This window comes from Schistocerca serialis, chromosome 12 (assembly GCF_023864345.2).
Source record: "Schistocerca serialis cubense isolate TAMUIC-IGC-003099 chromosome 12, iqSchSeri2.2, whole genome shotgun sequence".
Classification (NCBI taxonomy): Eukaryota; Metazoa; Arthropoda; class Insecta; order Orthoptera; family Acrididae; genus Schistocerca; species Schistocerca serialis.
Window position 1 is genome coordinate 114,766,448 of NC_064649.1, and position 19,711 is coordinate 114,786,158.

The following is a 19,711-nucleotide window of genomic DNA, read 5'->3' on the forward strand; positions in this document are numbered from 1 at the left end:
ACCTGCACGGCGCCAAACACGCATACGACCATCATTGGCACCAAGGCAGAAGCGACTCTCATCGCTGAAGACGACACGTCTCCATTCGTCCCTCCATTCACGCCTGTCGCGACACCACTGGAGGCGGGCTGCACGATGTTGGGGCGTGAGCAGAAGACGGCCTAACGGTGTGCGGGACCGTAGCCCAGCTTCATGGAGACGGTTGCGAATGGTCCTCGCCGATACCCCAGGAGCAACAGTGTCCCTAATTTGCTGGGAAGTGGCGGTGCGGTCCCCTACGGCACTGCGTAGGATCCTACGGTCTTGGCGTGCATCCGTGCGTCGCTGCGGTCCGGTCCCAGGTCGACGGGCACGTGCACCTTCCGCCGACCACTGGCGACAACATCGATGTACTGTGGAGACCTCACGCCCCACGTGTTGAGCAATTCGGCGGTACGTCCACCCGGCCTCCCGCATGCCCACTATACGCCCTCGCTCAAAGTCCGTCAACTGCACATACGGTTCACGTCCACGCTGTCGCGGCATGCTACCAGTGTTAAAGACTGCGATGGAGCTCCGTATGCCACGGCAAACTGGCTGACACTGACGGCGGCGGTGCACAAATGCTGCGCAGCTAGCGCCATTCGACGGCCAACACCGCGGTTCCTGGTGTGTCCGCTGTGCCGTGCGTGTGATCATTGCTTGTACAGCCCTCTCGCAGTGTCCGGAGCAAGTATGGTGGGTCTGAAACACCGGTGTCAATGTGTTCTTTTTTCCATTTCCAGGAGTGTATATTGTGACAAGCAATGGTCCCATAACACTCCCCTGTGGCACGCCAGAGGTTACTTTAACGACTGTACTCCATTGAGAACAACACGCTGTGTTCTGTTTGCTAAAAGCTCTTCAATCCAGCCACACAGCGGCTCTGATATTCCGTAGGCTCTTACTTTGTTTATCAGGCGACAGTGCGGCACTGTATCGAACGCCTTCCGGAAGTCAAGGAAAATGGCATCTACCTGGGAGCCTGTATCTAATATTTTCTGGGTCTCATGAGCAAATAAAGCGAGTTGGATCTCACACGATTGCTGTTTGCGGAATCCATGTTGATTCCCACAGAGTAGATTCTGGGTTTCCAGAAATGACATGATACGCGAGCAAATAACATGTTCTAGGGGACTGATGACCTCCGATGTTGTCCCATAGTGCTCAGAGCCACTTTTTTAGATGACGTTCACCGGGCATTCGCCATACCCAAACCCTGCCATCGGATCGCCACACTGTGTACCGTGATTCGTCACTCCACACAACGTTTTTCCACTGTTCAATCGTCCAATGTGTACGCTCCTTACACCTAGCGAGGCGTCGTTTGGCATTTACCGGCGTGATCTGAGGCTTAATACCAGCCGCTGGACCATGAAATCCAAGTTTTCTCATCTCCCACCTAACTGTCATAGCACTTACAGTGTATCCTGATACAGTTTGGAATTCCTGTGTGATGGTCTGGATAGGTGTTTGCCTATTACACATTACGACGCTCTTCAACTGTCGGCGGTCTCTGTCAGTCAACAGACGAGGTCGGCCTCTACGCTTTTGTGCTGTACGTGTCCCTTCACGTTTCCACTGCACTATCATATCGGTAACAGTGGACCTGGGGATGTTTAGAAGTGTGAAAATCTCGCGTACAGGCGTATGACACAAGTGACACCCAATCACCTGACCACGTTCGAAGTCCTCGAGTTTCGCGGAGCGCCCCATTCTGCTGTCTCACGGTGTTTAGTGACTACTGAGGTCGCTGATACGTAGTACCTGGCAGTAGGTGGCAGATCAATGCAACTAGTATGAAAAACGTATGTTTCTGGAGGTGTCTGGCTACTTTTCATCGCTTTGTGTATTAAATATGTTATTACTAATTTACGTTAAATGAGACTTTGAGTTTTCCAAATATATTAGCTACCATCAACGTTTTTCTTAATCACGCTTTAATTATGTAGTTTTTGTTTCAAAAATCGTTTATAGTCACAGCCTCTGCGCTGTTGGGGTCTGATTGTCGCGCTGTTAATACGCGGTACGAATGTGGCTGACGCTGCTTTCTTTTCCGTAGTGAAACACACGTGTGGAACACGGTCAAAAAGTGCTGACAAATAGACTGTTCTTAATGTTTCTCATACATTTACAGAGATAATCGGCTATGAAATTTTCCGAGCAACTGTATCAGTTGAGACTCTAGCACACATTTCGTGCATAGCGGAATCGGTATCGTATTCATAAAAAAATGATGATGAAATTTTAAAATAATGAGGCGTAGGTAATTCAGATTGAATGAGTAAGAAAGATTAACTCGGGCGACACTTGAACTAGCGAACCTGGTCGATAACGCCTTTCAGCAACAGGTTGTCAACAAGGAACTGCACAAGCTGATGGTCACTCCATACTGTCCTCTGGTCCATCTTAACCCGTTATTGACTGGAACAAGTTATATTCGGCTACTTGCAGTCATTCATGGACTTCATTTTCCCAACCAACGACGGAATTTATTTGGCCCGCGATGCGCCATGTTACCGGGCCACAACTACTCGAGTCCGCGGCTCGTGGTCTAGGGATTAGCGTTGCTGCCTCTGGATTACGGAGTCCTGGGTTCGATTCCCAGCGAGGTTTTTTCTGCCCTGGGACTGGGCGTTTGTGTTGTCCTCATCATTTCATCATCATCATCATCATCATCATCATCATCATCATCATCATTCTAGGCAGTGGCTCTATTGGACTGTGCACAAAGTTGGACTGTGTAAAAATTGAGACTATGTACAGGCTCTGACGTCCGCACAGTTGAGCACCCCACAACCGCACATACCCGCCCCAGTTTGACTGACACATCGCCATCTAAAAGATTCTCATGTTATTCCTACGTCCCAACTATTCGAGAGTTGTTTGAAGAATATGATTGGCCACTCAGATCGTCGGACAAGAATCCCATACAATATTTATGGAGCGTAATCGAGAGGTCACCTCGTGCAGAAAATCCTGCACTGGCAGCACTTTTTCAATTGCAGACGGCTATACGAGTGGGTGCATTCAAGTTCTAAGGCCTCCGATTTTTTTTCTCTGGACTGGAAAGAGATAGAAACATGCGCATTGTTTTAAAATGAAGCCGCGTTCATTGTCAATACGTCCCAGAGATGGCAGCACCGTACGGCAGATGGAATTTTACCGCCAGCGGCGAGAATGAGAACTGTTTTAAATACTTAAAATGGCGACGTTTTCCTTACGTGAACAGCGTGCAATCATTCGTTTTCTGAATTTGCGTGGTGTGAAACCAATTGAAATTCATCGACAGTTGGAGACATGTGGTGATGGAGTTATGGATGTATCGAAAGTGCGCTCGTGGGTGCGACAGTTTAATGAAGGCAGAACATCGTGTGACAACAAACCGAAACAACCTCGGGCTCGCACAAGCCGGTCTGACGACACGATCGAGATAGTGGAGAGAATTGTTTTGGGGGATCGCCGAATGACTGTTGAACAGATCGCCTCCAGAGTTGGCATTTCTGTGGGTTCTGTGCACACAATCCTGCATGACGACCTGAAAATGCGAAAAGTGTCATCCAGGTGGGTGCCACGAATGCTGATGGACGACCACACGACTGCCCGTTTGGCATGTTGCCGAGCAATGTTGACGTGCAACGACAGCACGAATGGGACTTTCTTTTCGTCGGTTGTGACAATGGATGAGACGTGGATGCCAAGTTTCAGTCCAGAAACAAAGCGCCAGTCAGCTCAATGGAAGCACACAGATTCACCGCCACCAAAAACATTTCGGGTAACCGCCAGTGCTGAAAAAATGATGGTGTCCATGTTCTGGGACAGCGAGGGCGTAATCCTTACCCATTGCGTTCCAAAGGGCACTACGGTAACAGGTGCATCCTACGAAAATGTTTTGAAGAACAAATTTCTTCCTGTGCTGCAACAAAAACGTCCGGGAAGGGCTGTGCGTGTGGTGTTTCACCAAGACAACGCACCCGCACATCGAGCTAACGTTACGCAACAGTCTCTTCGTGATAACAACTTTGAAGTGATTCCTCATGCTCCCTACTCACCTGACCTGGCTCCTAGTGACTTCTGGCTTTTTCCAACAATGAAAGACACTCTCCGTGGCCGCACATTCACCAGCCGTGCTGCTATTGTCTCAGCGATTTTCCAGTGGTCAAATCACACTGCTAAAGAATCCTTCGCCGCTGCCATGGAATCATGGCGTCAGCGTTGTGAAAAATGTGTACGTCTGCAGGGCGATTACGTCGAGAAGTAACGCCAGTTTCGTCGATTTCGGGTGAGTAGTTAATTAGAAAAAAAATCGGAGGCCTTAGAACTTGAATGCACCTCGTAGGGGCAGCATGGCTCAGTATTTCTGGAGTGAACTTCCTACGACTTCTCCAGTCCACGCCACGTCGAGCTGGTGCTCTACACCTGGAAAAAAGGTAGTCCGACACGGCATTGGGAGGTATCTGGTGACTTTTGTCGTCTCAGCGTAATATTTGGTTACCTGTGAACTACTGTCCCTTGTGGACACTAGTCAGTTGTTTCGTGAAGATGGCCCGATAATACGAAAACTAGTTAGCAATAAAGAAAAATAAGCAGAACAAAAACAGTTTCAGCTTCAAATATGAAACTGTCCTACCAAGAAGAGACGGAGAACTATGTAAATTACATTACTGGGAATTAAAATTACTACACCAATAAGAAATGCAGATGATAAACGGGTATTCATTGGACAAATATGTTATACTAGAACTGCCATATGATTATATTTTCACGCAATTTGGGTGCGTAGATGCTGAGAAATCAGTACCCACAACAAACACCTCTGGCCGTAATAACGGCCTTGATACGCCGGGCCGTTGAATCAAAAAGAGCTTGGATGGTGTGTACAGGCACAGCTGCCCGTGCAGCTTCAACACGATACCACAGTTCATCGAGAGTAGTGACTGGCGTATTGTGACGAGCCAGTTGCTCGGCCACCTTTGACTCGACGTTTTCAATTGGTGAGAGATCTGGAGAATGTGCTGGCCAAGGCAGCAGTCGATCATTTTCTGTATCCATAAAGGCCCGTACAGGACCTGCAACATGCGGTCGTGCATTATCCTGCTGAAATGTAAGGTTTCGCAGGGATCGAATGAGGGGTAGAGCGACGGGTCGTAACACATATGAAATGTAACGTCCACTCTTCAAAGTGCCGTCAATGCGAACAAGAGGTGACTGAGACGTGTAACCAATGGCACCCCATACCATCACGCCGGGTGATACGCCAGTATGGCGATGACGAATACACGCTTCCAATGTGCGTTCACCGCGATGTCGCCAAACACGTATGCGACCATCATGATGCTGTAAACAGAAGCTGGATTCATCCGAGAAAATGACGTTTTGCCATTCGTGCACCCGGGTTCGTCGTCGAGTACACCATCGCAGGTGCTCCTGTCTGTGATGCAGCATCAAGGGTAACCGCAGCCATGGTCTCTGAGCTGATAGTCCATGCTCCTGCAAACGTCGTCGAACTGTTCGTGCAGATGGTTGTTGTCTTGCAAATGTCCCCATCTGTTGACTCAGGGATCGATACGTGGCTGCACGATCCGTTACAGCCATGCGGATAAGATGCCTGTCATCTGGACTGCTAGTGATACGAGGCCGTTGGGATCCAGCACGGCGTTCCGTATTACCCTCCTGAACCCACCGATTCCATATTCTGCTAACAGTCATTGGATCTCGACGAACGCTAGCAGCAATGTCGCGATACGATAAACCGCAATCGCGATAGGCTACAATCCGACCTTTATGAAAGTCGGAAACGTGATGGTACGCATTTTTCCTCCTTATACGAGGCATCACAACAACGTTTTACGAGGCAACGCCGGTTAACTGCTGTTTGTGTATGAGAAATTGGTTGGAAACTCTCCTCATGTCAGCACGTTGTAGGTGCCGCAACCGGCGCCAACCTTGTGTGAATGCTCTGAAAAGCTAATCATTTGCATATCACAGCATCTTCTTGCTGTCGGTTAAATTTCGCGTCTGTAGCATGTCATCTTCCTGGTGTAGCAATTTTAATAGCCAGTAGTGTAATTGGTTTAGCACATGCAGACTGGCTGTCGTCTTACTGTAAACATAATGGCTTAATTGAGACGTACCAGGTTTAGGCTTCTCACACAGTGGACAGGCGCTGCCAACACCAGGGAAGCAAAGGCCGTGCGTCACCACTGTCCAGCCTGCAGCGCGAGCAATTTGCGACCCACACTTCCACGCGTCGGACCGTGGCCAACGCGCAGTTAGTCGCTCTGAGTCACCGCAGACGACCCGACACACGCCGACGCGTTCACACAGAGCGCATCTGGCGTGGAGAACCGTCCAGTCGCACACAAACAGCACGTATCAGACGGGACATCTACACCTAAATCCATACTCCGCAAGCCACCTGACTGTGTGTGGCGGGGGGTACTTTGAGTACCTCTATCTGTTCTCCCGTCTATTCCAGTCTCGTATTGTTCGTGGAAAGAAGGATTGACGGTATGCCTCTGTGTGGGCTCTAATCTCACTGATTTTATCCTCATGGTCTCTTCGCGAGATATACGTAGGAGGGAGCAATATACTGCTTGACTCCTCGGTGAAGGCATGCTCTCGAAACTTAAACAAAAGCCCGTACCGAGCTACTGAGCGTCTCTCCTGCACAGTCTTCCACTGGAGTTTATCTATCATCTCCGTAACGCTTTCGCGATTACTAAATGATCCTGTAACGAAGCGTGCTGCTCTCCGTTGGATCTTCTCTCTCTCTTCTATCAACCCTATCTGGTACGGATCAAACACTGGTGAACTGTGTTCAAGCAGTGGGCGAACAACTGAGCTGTAACCTACTTCCTTTGTTTTCGGACTGCATTTCCTTAGGATTCTTCCAACGAATCTCAATCTGGCATCCGCTTTACGGACGATCAACTTTATATGGTCATTCCATTTTAAATCACTCCTAATGCTTACTCGCGGATAATGTGTGGCATCGACTGCTTCCAGTTGTTGACCTGCTATATTGTAGCTAAATGATAAAGGATCTTTCTTTCAACGTATTCGCAGCACATTACACTTGTCTACATTGAGATTCAATTGCCATTCCATGCACCATGCAACTCGATGCAGATCCTCCTGCATTTCAGTACAATTTTCCATTGTCACAACTTCTCGATATACCACAGCTTCATCAGCAAAAAGCCTCAGTGAAATTCCGATGTTATCGACAAGGTCATTTATACATAGTCTGAATAGCAACGGTCCTACGACACTCCCCTGCGGCACACCTGAAATCACTCATACTTCGGAAGACTTCTCTCCACTGAGAATGACATGCTGCGTTCTGTTATCAAGGAACTCTTCAATCCAATCACACAATTGGTCTGATAGTCTATATGATCTTACTTTGTTCATTATATGACTGTGGGGAACTGTATCGAACGCCTTGCAGAAGAAATACGGCATCTACCTGAGAGCACGTGTCTATGGCCCTCTGAGTCTCTTGGAGGAATAGCGCGAGCTGGGTTTCACCCGATCGTCTTTTTCGAAACTCATGCTGATTCCTACAGAGTAGATTTCTAGTCTCCAGGAAAGTCATTATACTCGAACATAATACGTGTTCCAAAATTCTACAGCTGATCGACGTTAGAGATATAGGTCTATAGTTCTGGAAATCTGTTCGACGTCCGTTCTTGAAAACGGGGATGACCTGTGTCCTTTTCCAATCCTTTGGAACGCCACGCTCTCCTAGAGACCTACGGTACACCGATGCAAGAAGGGGGGAAGTTCCCTCGCGTCGGTCAATAGCGTGAGTTCGCCGTCTGTCTGAAGTGTGAATCTGTACACTGACGAAATGGAAACCGCTGCAGTACGAAGCACCAGCCCGAGATTTGTCAGACTTTCTGATGGTGTTCGCGAGGTAACGCGCAATGAATGACTAAAACTTCATGCAGGTCGGAACCGACGTCCGTTATCAACGTCAGTACGGTATGCGGTTTGACCTACAGCGACAGCTGTACCAGTTTCACAACCTGAAACATAGTCGCGAATACAAACCGTGATCCAAGTTAGACGCAATTGCAGGCTTTCTCGGCGTATTTCAGCTATGAAATCTTTACGGGTTATCAGCCGAGTGGCGTCGTCTTCTAGTCGCAACGTTTCAATGGATTGCGTATCCATCATCTTCATCTACACAGAAGCTCCCAAATTATTGGAAAAAGAGGACAGGTAGTTCCAGTTTTCAAGAAGGGTCGTCGAGCAGATACGCAAAACTATATAGGCCTACATCTCTGACATCGATCTGTTGTAGAATTTTAGAACATACTTTTTGCTCGCGTATCATGTCATTTTTGGAAACCCAAAATCTACTCTGTAGGAATCAACATGGATTCCGGAAACAGCGATCGTGTGAGACCCAACTCGATTTATTTGTTCATGAGACCCAGAAAATATTAGATACAGGTTCCCAGGTAGATGCTATTTTCCTTGACTTCCGGAAGGCGTTCGATACAGTTCCGCACTGTCGCCTGATAAACAGAGTAAGAGCCTACGGAATATCAGACCAGCCGTGTGGCTGCATTGAAGAGTTTTTAGCAAACTGAACACAGCATGTTGTTCTCAATGCAGAGACGGCTACAGACGTTAAAGTAACCTCTGGCGTGCCAGAGGGGAGTGTTCTGGGACCATTGCTTTTCACAATATATATTAATGACCTAGTAGATAGTGTCGGAAGTTCAATGCGGCTTTTCGCGGATGATGCTGTAGTATACAGAGAAGTTGCAGCATTAGAAAATTGCAGCGAAATGCAGGAAGATTTGCAGCGGATAGGCACTTGGTGCAGGGAGTGGAAACTGACCCTTAATATAGACAAATGTAATGTATTGCGTATACATTGAAAGAAGGATCCTTTATTGTATGATTATATGATAGCGGAACAAACACTGGTAGCAGTTACTTCTGTAAAATATCTGGGAGTATGGGTACGGAACGATTTGAAGTGGAATGATCATATAAAATTAATTGTTGGTAAGGCGGGTGCCAGGTTGAGATTCATTGGGAGAGTCCTTAGAAAATGTAGTCCATCAACAAAGGAGGTGGCTTACAAAACACTCGTTCGACTTATACTTGAGTATTGCTCATCAGTGTGGGATCCGTACCAGGTCGGGTTGAGATAGAGAAGATCGAAAGAAGAGCGGTGCGTTTCGTCACAGGGTTATTTGGTAAGCGTGATAGCGTTACGGAGATGTTTAGCAAACTCGAGTGGCAGACCCTGCAAGATAGGTGCTCTGCATCGCTGTGTAGCTTGCTGGCCAGGTTTCGAGAGGGTGCCTTTCTGGATGAGGTATGGAATATATTGCTTGCCCTACTTATACCTCCCGAGAAGTTCACGAATGTAAAAGCAGAGATATTCGAGCGCGCACGGAGGCTTTCCGGCAGTCGTTCTTCCCGCGAACCATACGCGACTGGAACAGGAAAGGGAGGTAATGACAGTGGCACGTAAAGTGCCCTCCGCCACACACCGTTGGGTGGCTTGCGGAGTATAATTGTAGATGTAGATGTAGATCTTCGCCTGAAGATGATGGATACGCTATCCATTGAAACGTTGCGACTAGATGACGACGCCAGTCGGCTGATAATCCGTGAAGATTTCATAGTGATCCAAGTACTACCAAACGTTTTTTATTCCAGTCTTTGATCACAATATAATGTTTCGACGATAACCGGTTTCAGTCAGTAATGACTGCTGTATGACCTATTGTAGCCGGCCGAAGTGGCCGTGCGGTTAAAGGCGCTGCAGTCTGGAACCGCAAGACCGCTACGGTCGCAGGTTCGAATCCTGCCTCGGGCATGGATGTTTGTGATGTCCTTAGGTTAGTTAGGTTTAACTAGTTCTAAGTTCTAGGGGACTAATGACCTCAGCAGTTGAGTCCCATAGTGCTCAGAGCCATTTGAACCATTTTGAACCTATTGTATTTCCACCATATTATGGTCTTACGTAAACGAAGATTACATCGAGCCCACAGTAGCGACATCTATGAAGCATGTAGGCAAGCATATTTCTGGTAGCTACTGCACTTCAGTATGTTTTGTACAGTAACGCCAACTGCAAAATGACTCTGTCGACGATGTGGCCTATTTTACACCACATTTTAGTTCTACATGACGCCGGCCGCGGTGGCCGAGAGGTTCTAGGCGCTTCAGTCCGGAACCGTGTGACTGATTCGGTCGCAGGTTCGAATGCTGACTCGGGCATAGATGTGTGTGCTGTCCTTAGGTCAGTTAGGTTTAAGTAGTTCTCTAGGGGACTGATGACCTCAGCAGTTAAGTTCAATAGTGGTCACAGCCAGTTTGAACGATGCTCCGCTAAGTGTATTTATATGTTTTAACGATGCCGTTACTGCTTCATCACATTAGGTCATGGTATAGAACAGCTACACTTTACCTTATTTTTATCTGTATATTCCCAGCAGTGATATGGCAACAGCCTAGCCGCAATGGATACACCGGTTCCCGTCAGATCATCGAATTTAAGCGTTTTCAATCGTGGCCGGCACTCGGATGGGTGACCATCCAGGCCGCCATGTGTTGTTACCATTTTTCAGGCTGCATGCACCCTCGTGAAGCCAATTGAGGAGCTACTCGACCGAACAGTAGCGGCTCCGGTCAAAGTAAACCATTACAACGACTGGGAGAGCTGAGGATGACATGGCGGCCGGATGGTACCGATGGACCACTTGTGGTCTGTAGACGGCGTGAGCTATATCCTGATTTGAAATACAGTATTGTTTTGATAGATAGATTGCGCACTGGTTGTATATTTTTTTATATTGTAGATCTGAAGATGGTCATTACTGACTGAAACTGGTCATCATCGAAGAACTTTACGTTGTGAACAAAGACTGAAATAAAAAAACATTTGAGTGCCAGCTGTACTCTCTTGCATTCGTCGTGCAATCTGAGCAAACAACTTCTTTCAGGAGCAGGAGACGAGGTACTGGCAGAAGTAAAGCTGTGAGGACGGGGCGTGAGTCGTACTTGGTACCTCAGATGGTAGAGCACTTGCCTGCGAAAGGCAAAGATCCCGAGTTCGAGTCTCGGTCCGGCACACAGTTTTAGTCTGCCAGGAAGTTTCATATCAGCGCACACTCCGCTGCAGAGTGAAAATCTCATTCAAGTAGCAGATGGTACAGTATGTACTATTCCCATGGGAGAGGCTCCCCGTACAAAACTTGCTTCTGATTGGTCGGCACATTCGGGTGTTAGGAGCCAAACGCCTAACTTCTCTTATTAATTTTTTGTATTCTTTTCATTGTATTTAACCCAGTTTTCAGTATGACAATATCTCTACCATACGAGTCTACCGTTTTTGTTTATTAAATTTCACTAGTTTTGAGAAGCATAAGAGTGACGATATTACAACCGAAGTGCTTGGGACACTTTCGGGTCGCTTTGGCGCGCCTGGGAGACGAAGTAATTCGGCTGCGCTAGTCACTCTATTATCGGGCGTTCTTCTGAGCCGGATGTGTATCTCTGTTTCGAACGAACATGTCGTATTCTATATAGCAAGTTGTTAGAAAAGTTACCGTACTACTAAGAAAACTGTATCGAGTGTTGTAGAAGACAGTGTACAAAATGATTATTTAAAATGTAAACAAACAGGATACATTAATAAGAGGTGTCGCCTACCATCATTGTCAGTACTACAGTTCTTGCCATCTGTAGATACAGACAATAACCTGGGCAAGTGGCTTCCCGCAAAACTCACAGTCACAGGTTTGAACTGACAGCGTAGCAGCTTCCACCGAAGAAAATGCCACGACCGACAAGCTGTCTTCTGCGCTGGGGACACAACTTTAGAAGACGACAGGTTGGTGGAAAGAATGGTTAGGGACTCCTATTGAATCTCTCCAGGTCTCTCCAGCATCCAGGTCTGACTTCCAACATGACAACGTATAATTTATACCTGTTTCATAGTCGGATGAACATCTAACATGTATAGCGATTAATTTTGAAGTAGTAAACTGTTCTCTTACTTGTTTTTGCGTTCGTGTCGTTTTCATTTGACTGCCCGTCATATGAGCAACACATACCTAGTAAAAAGACTCGTCACAAAATCGGTGGTTTACGACGGAGGACAGCGTAGACAAGCGATGAATGCGACCATATCAACCTAGATTTGTTATTTTGCTTATAATGTTTTACCATCTACTTTCTTACATTTCCTATTTTTTACCGTTTTCAATTTTTACATACCTTTTTAGGAAGAAAAAAGTAACTCAGTACCTAGTGGACTCTCTTATCACTTTTGGTCGCAATTTTCGTGTATTTAAAGCCCAGCATTGACCTTTCCTGATGGTGCGTAACAGAGCTACTAGGGAAGCAAACAGAACGACTGTACACCACAGCTAAGGAGCTTCTTACTTGAAATAAGACAATCTCGGCCGCAAAATCTTTTTTATTTACACCAAAAGACGCGTTTCGCCCTTTTGGGGCACCATCAGATTGGCGTAAAAATGGAAGTGGAAAACCAGCATTCGTCCATTTATGCCATATGTGGGCATTAATGGAGGAATGTTGGCTTTCCACATTAACTTTTGCTCCAATCAGATGGTGCCCCAAGAGGGAGTAACGCGTCATTTCCTGAAAAAAAAAAAAAAAAAAAATGCAGCCGAGACTATCTCATTTTGAGAAATTCATAACCGGTTCTCTGTAGCAGGCGCCCAGAATGGAATGGAACCAATTGTAAGCACCTACTCACATTTTAACGTTGCGCTCTGTACCATGCGTTAGCTATCACAGACGATTATTTTCTAATGAATTATTTTAGCCATCTATTGGGTCATTTTGTTCGTAGAATGGCTTGACCACGGAACATCGTACCGAAATTGGTTAGGCAAAATAAAAAAAATGGTGTTGACAAAAGCTATTAATTTCTTGGAATTGGAAATATGTGGTAAGTTCTATGGCACCCATTTGCTGAGGTCATCGATCCCTAGGCTTACACACCACTTATTCCAGCTTTAACTAACTTACGCTAAGGACGACACACACACCCATGCTCGAGGGAGGACTCGAACCTCTGACGGGTGGAGCCGTGCGAACCGTGGCAAGACTCCAGAGACCGCGCGGCTACCCCCGCGGCTATTAATTTCTTCCTCGCTGTGTTGGTCACTGTTCCGACCGACAGAGAGTCGGGAATATGTGACGATATCATCTCAGGAATGCTAGTTTGCTGACAGATCAGTATACCGAGGAGGCTAGCCAAGAATCCACACTTTCACCAAACCAGTAATCACAAAGATGGAGAGGTATGAGTCTGGAGAATAGGGTGGAATGTGGATTCACATTGCGACATGGTGAGGTGTGCATGTCATTTTGGTTATTACGGAATTGTTAACCTGTTGCTTTCATGTGTCGATAAGCACACATGTTAGAACAAGCCTTGTTGGTCTGCGATCTTCTTACAGCAAGCCTTGTTGGTCTGCGACCTTCGGTTGTGTTGTTACACCGTCTGTGCCTGAGGGTGCTCACAGAGACAGCAGTATTATTAGTAGAGGAGAGTTGGGAAGCAGAGGTGGAACTGAATGTGCAGGAAATTTTTATCTGCAACTGAGCTGCTAAATATTGAATACAGATTTGATGTAAATGACTGGATAAGACTGTGATGCATTTATGGATATTGAAAAGAGTTTTGCCAAAAATTGATTTAAGGGAAATCTGCAGCTTTGCATACTTGCACGTAATTATTACTTTGCTGTAAAATTAACTGTAGTGCCGAAATTTGGTTGAAACATATCTCATGGATTACTTACAGCTGGAGAAGTTAGTTCTCCACCCCCACTTATCAATTTTGTGAAAGAACAGAAATCACTTTAGAATTGGCTCTAAAATAGTCACTTTTGTCTAAAATAAATACTGTTCACGATCTTAAAGACAAAGTTATAAAGTAATTGTTTGCTTTACATTGTTTTGGGAAAATCGTTTGTAAAACATTAGCATAAAATACTATGTTGCTAGTGTCCACATAGTACGTGGCGATACACAAGCTTTTTGGTATAATTTCTAGTTTACCATTTTACTTTAGCTTTGTTGCAGCGATGCGTGATATGCTCCACTTCAGAGAGAAAATTTTTACTGTCCCGAGTTAAGTGCAAGAATAGTTCATACAATTATGCTATACATATAGAAGAGTGATTAGGCCAGATAGCTTACATTCAGTTTAGGATGTGTTTTCTTATTATATAAAGTACATTTTAGCGACTAGTGTGATATATCCAAGTGTGAAACATTTTCCGCATTCTGGGGTTTGTTTAGCTAGTTACGTTCACACGTCAGCAGCGGTCTTTCATTAGAGTAATTTAGACAATTTATTCGGACAAAATTTAGTAGTTCATTCGATGTGTAATTTTTGTTGGTTTAATTCTGGCGTGTTTCTGAGATACTGAAACCTGTCCTCTGTGACGTCAGACAACACATCATTGTTCAATCAGCTGCGCAGTACACGGCTTAAGTAATCTCATATTTCCGGTAATCAATGTCGTACGCTTACACTTCATACTACACACACAAATACGGATTTTTTAAGCGGAAAGATTAGAACATTTACCTTAACTATCGAATTTTATTTTGAGTTTTGTGTTGACCATATTTATACAGGTAAAAATAATTTCCATCGGGAAAGAATTTCGATGACAGTGTTCTCGACAAAACTCACTTTTCATCAATTATAAAACAATGAATTACAACTCATTTTTAAAAAAAGTACTGTTGCAGGGCCTTTTATTATGAGCAGAAATGAGAATAGTTGCACATTCATCAACTCACACTGCTGGCCTCATACGGGGTGACTGAGAATAGTGTACTGAACACCATTTTGTTGTATTTATACCATATGCAGACTAATAATTATAGGCACTACGAGTTGCAATATGGCTCTGGCCTCTGGCATGAGCCTTGATTGGTCGCCATATTTTCCAGATCTGAACATATGTGACTCCTTTTTGTGGGGCTACATTAACGACAAGCTGTACTGCAATAACTCCAAAACCATTGGTGAGCTAAAATCAGCCATTTAGGATGTCATCCACAGCATCGATGCTCCGGCGCTTTGCGGTCACGCAGAATTTCACAATTTTCCTGCGCCACATCATCCCCAAAGATGGCAGGCATATCGAACATGTCATAACCGAAATCCGAGTATCTGTAGTGATGAAAATTCCTGGCAGATTAAAACTGTGTGCCGGACCGACACTCGAACTCGAGACCTTTGCCTTTCGCGGGCAAGTGCTCTGCCCAAACACGACTCACGCCCCGTCCTCACAGCTTTACTTCTGCCAGTACCTCGTCTCCTACCTTCAAAACTTTACAGAAGCTCTCCTGTGAACCTTGCAGAACTAGCACTCCTGAAAGAAATGATGGTGCGGATACATGGCTTAGCCACAGCGTGAGGAATGTTTCCAGAATGAGATTTTCACTCTGCAGCGGAGTGTGCGCTGATATGGAACTTCCTGCGAACTCCCGAGTTCGAGTCTCGGTCCAGCACAAAGCTTTAATCTGCCAGGAAGTTTCATATCAGCGCACACTCCGCTGCAGAGTGAAAATCTCATTCTGGATCTGTAGTGATGTTTACCTGTTGAATAAAGTGTGTGTACCCTGAAGTTTATAAGTAATTTACTTTTTGCATGTAGTTTAACAATTGCCACCCTAAATGATGTACATGTACAGAGAAACTAATTATTAGAGTTTCATAAAAACCAAGTCATTTATTCAAGAGAAAGAACTTCATAAACGTAGCAAGTCAATAACGCGTTGGCTCACCTCTGGCCCTTATGCAAGGAGTTATTCGGCTTGGTATTGACTGATAGAGTTGTTGGGGGTCTTCTTGAGGGGTATCGTACCAAATTCTATGAAACGTTCTATTAGAAAAATTATAAATTAGTGTGCTTGTAAACTTCTACGTTATTTGATACAGAGACAGCTGAGTAAATTTGAACGTACTCAGACATTTCTCCCTTTACTTATTCTGATAATCAATTAAGTGACACACAATACTTTTAGCTCAACGCAATCTGACTTTCAGGACTTTCAATAATCCCTAGAAAAGAATGGCCCTGACTAACAATAACCTATACCTTTCATGAATCACTCACCTCACGAAAATCTTCGTCACTCGAACTACTGCAATACAGCGAGCGCCAATAGTGCCAGCTAAATAAAAGGTTGTAACTACGTACGGCAGTAACTACTGATAGGCATAGTTAGCAAATGAAAGATACTGATAGAGAACAAACAATGTATTTACCTTAATAATGTTCAATAGTCATTATATATATATATATATATATATATATATATATATATATGTGTATATATATATATATATATATATATATATATATATATATATATATATATATATATCAGTTCATGATATCCAGTCTGACAAAATTCCTCTTTCTGACGGATACCCGTCCATATTGTCCTCTCTCAGAACTCTGGCATCTCTCTTCCCACATCCATCACTGCTGGCGGCTCACCTCCAACTGCGCAATGCTACGCGCTGTTGACATCCAACTGCCCAACACTACACAAGCGAATATTCCAACAGTGAGTCCAACCAGCCACAGACTGCACACAGCGCAGTCAGTGATTTTCACACAGAGCGCTACGTGGCGTTACCAACATGAAAACCTAAACAGCCTACTTACATCTGTACAACTAGCGCTTTAGATCGTCAAAGTCTCGAGCTGGTTGGACGGCCCTGCCCATAATGCACCAAATATTGTCAGGTAGGGAGAAAGCCAGCAACCTCGCTGCCCCACGTAGGCTTTGGCAAGCTCGACCACAACACAAGCAGTAGAAATTATCGTCATGTGCGGGCTGGCATTATCTTGCTGAAATATAAGTCCAGGGTGACTTGCCATGAAGGGGAACAAAACGTGCGTAAAATACAGTCTTTGTATCCACTGTGGTGTAAGGGTCTCGTGGATGCCAACCAAAGGGCTTCTGCTATGAAGTGAAATGGTACCCCAGACCATCATTCCTGGTTGCGTTACGATGGCGTGCGACAGTAAGGTTGAAGTACCACTGCTATCTGTGGCGTTTCCAGACATGTCTTTGGTCTGGAAACTCTCTGAATGGAGAAGAATTGGCTTCAGTTATGAGTCTCACTTCAATATGATCCTTCCAAACGACCAGCGAAGACGTGTCTGGAGATGCCTAGGATGGCAGTGGGATACAAACCTGACTGCCTTTCGCCATACCCAGTGACAACCAGGAGTGATGGTCTGGGATGCCCTTTCATTTCATAGCAGAAGCCCTTTGGTTGTCATCTGCGCCACTCTTACAGCATAGCGGTAAGTCGACGATATTCTACGTCCTGTTTTGTTGCCCTTCATGACAAGCCATCCTTGGATTACATTTCAGCTAGATAATGCCCGCCTGAACACTGCGAGAGTTTGTACTGCTTGTATTTATGCATGCCAAACCGTACCTCGGACATCAGAGTCGCCAGATCCGTCCCCAGTTGAGAACGTTTGGTGCATTTTGGACAGGGTGCTCCAACTGGCTCATATTCTGACAATCTTACATTACCTTTAGATAGAATTTGGCACTATATCCCCCAGAAGGACACCCAACATATCTGTCAGTCAATGCCAAGTCGAATAACTGCATGAATAAGGGCCAGAAGTAAACCAACGCGTTACTGACTTGCTTAATTTGCGAAGCTCTTTCTCTTGTATGAATAATACATTTTTTTCTGAAATTGGAACTATTTCTTTGTCCCTACATGTACCTAACATCTACCGATTTCCGTCCAATGTTGATAATTCCTTCGTTGAGTATCGTTTTTTTATGGATTAGATTGTACTGTCACGCACCACCGTTTAGGATAGGGAAACTTAGTTTTGTGCAATATTCTGAGCACAAGCTACAGCCAGGTGTGGGCTGCATTGCAGTGAGTTACACATACCAACAGTAGAAAAGTAGAATAGAGGCCACATGGCAGTCAAATTGCTCAAAGTGTATACGTAGCGGTTTGGCATGTCGCAAATCACAGCAGAAGGGGCCCACTGGCCAACCTAGCACGTTATGAGTCATCACCCGAAGTGGCATGTATGGAAAAAAAAGAGGCACACGGCCACATATAAATAGGTGCAGGTTTCTAACGAGATTCATTTCAAGTGTAGCAGCTCTCCTGGATGGTGGGGCGTGTTACACCATCAGCTACACGCAGCAGCAGATGGAGTGCCAGCGTTCCAGTCCACGGTAGGTCACTGGTTCGACCCTCTGAGCCCGACGCGGGGTCTGTAGCCAACCAGCTGCGGGCCACTCCACGGCTCGCTACTGCGGGCAGTCATCCTGGCTTCCAACACACGCCAGAGGCATCCCCAGGTGAGTGCCACAGATTCGGACTCCGGATCGTGGGCGTTTGTTGTCGGTGAGATCTTAGCTACACAGCTGGCCACCTGTGGCTCACATGGAGCAGCGCTGACTTGGCAGGGACGCAGACCGCTGAGTCAATTGCCAGCGTCCTGATGACGCCACAACTGTGCTGCCGTACGAACCCGACACACAGCTGTGCGTGCACGAGTCACTGAGCAAGCCATTCCGTGCCAAGTCATTTTGCAGACAGCGAAGTGGTGTCCTCAGCATTGTGGGACCCAGTGATTCAGATCAAGCAAGAACTTACAGAATTGAAATTTCCATACTAATAATAAAATAATAATAAATAATAATAAATAATAATAATAATAATAATAATAAAATAATAATAATAAAATTTCCATAATAATAATTTCCATAATAATAATTAATGATTGGAGACTGCAGGGACAATGCGCAGTGATGCAGATCAAGAGGAATGGGGGCACTGTAGCTGGAAGCAATAAATCACTTGGAAAGCTCGGACGAGTCTTAATAAGGTGCCTTCTACCTCTTCCCGCTACATTTGGTGTTGCTGGTACATTCGGTGGCAGAAGTTGCTACTACAGTATATACAGTGGAGATAAAAATCATCAGTGCAGCACATAAACGAATTCACCAGACAATATTTTACCCTTGAGAGTAAGTTGGCTTAGGTACCTGTCTTGCAACCCAAGCACGGTAATGTGCCTGTTCCGGTGTTTGGGCAAATGGACAAGCCCCGGATTGAACACGCCTCGAGGGTTAACAGTGATGGCAGGTGATCTGTCCAGTCTCGATGTGTTTCTTACGAGGTGAATATCGGGCTGGTACCCACGTCTCACCTCCGTTACACATCACCCAGACATTCAGTAAAAGTCTTGCACTTTCACACGAGATGTACTCAAATTCCACCCCAGTTGGAGTGGTGGCTTCGGGGAAATCGTCTGAGCACCAAGTGTCAATGGCACTGTCGGAAGCTACATAGCAATACCGAATCTGTAGAAAAACGGGAAACGGAGAGGAAGAGGAAGAAAAAGAAGACGAAGGAAACGTATAAACTACCAAAAATTCACAACATAAAAATGATTTCCTCAAAACCCCCACGTGGTCAATCATCACTTCCAGTTGAAATATTCTTTAAAAACTTACTCTTACGATGCAATGTGCGAAAGTAAAGTAAATCAATGAGAAAATATTCTTCACAGTACTAATAAATTTTTTCACTCTTCTCAGATGCCGGCAGCTGTGGCCGAGCGGTTCTAGGCGCTTCAGTCTGGAACCGCGC